This window comes from Populus euphratica, unplaced genomic scaffold (genome assembly GCF_000495115.2).
Source record: "Populus euphratica unplaced genomic scaffold, PopEup_1.0 scaffold9.1, whole genome shotgun sequence".
NCBI lineage: Eukaryota > Viridiplantae > Streptophyta > Magnoliopsida > Malpighiales > Salicaceae > Populus > Populus euphratica.
In genome coordinates this window covers 2855961-2856262 of record NW_011499857.1, presented here as the reverse complement: position 1 = coordinate 2856262, position 302 = coordinate 2855961, and positions in this window count along the sequence as shown.

The window sequence follows — 302 nt, the reverse complement described above, 5'->3', positions numbered from 1 at the left end:
AGTTTTTTTTTTTTTAGCTACTACCCTCTCCCCCCAACCAAAACGAGACATTGTCCTCAATGTTCTAAGGTAGAAAGTTAGAATATAGAAGATATCACCTGAAATAACGAACATTGACAAACCTAAAACACACTTAAACAAAAATAAGTAATACCAAAACACAATAATAAAACAAAACAACACAAAAATTACAAATGAAGACTCAAATCTAATCTAAGCTTTTTACGGCTTTCCTTAGATGACCAATTTATGCGATTCATGGAGGGATCAATTACAGGAATGAAAGATTGTAGGTGGTCAAT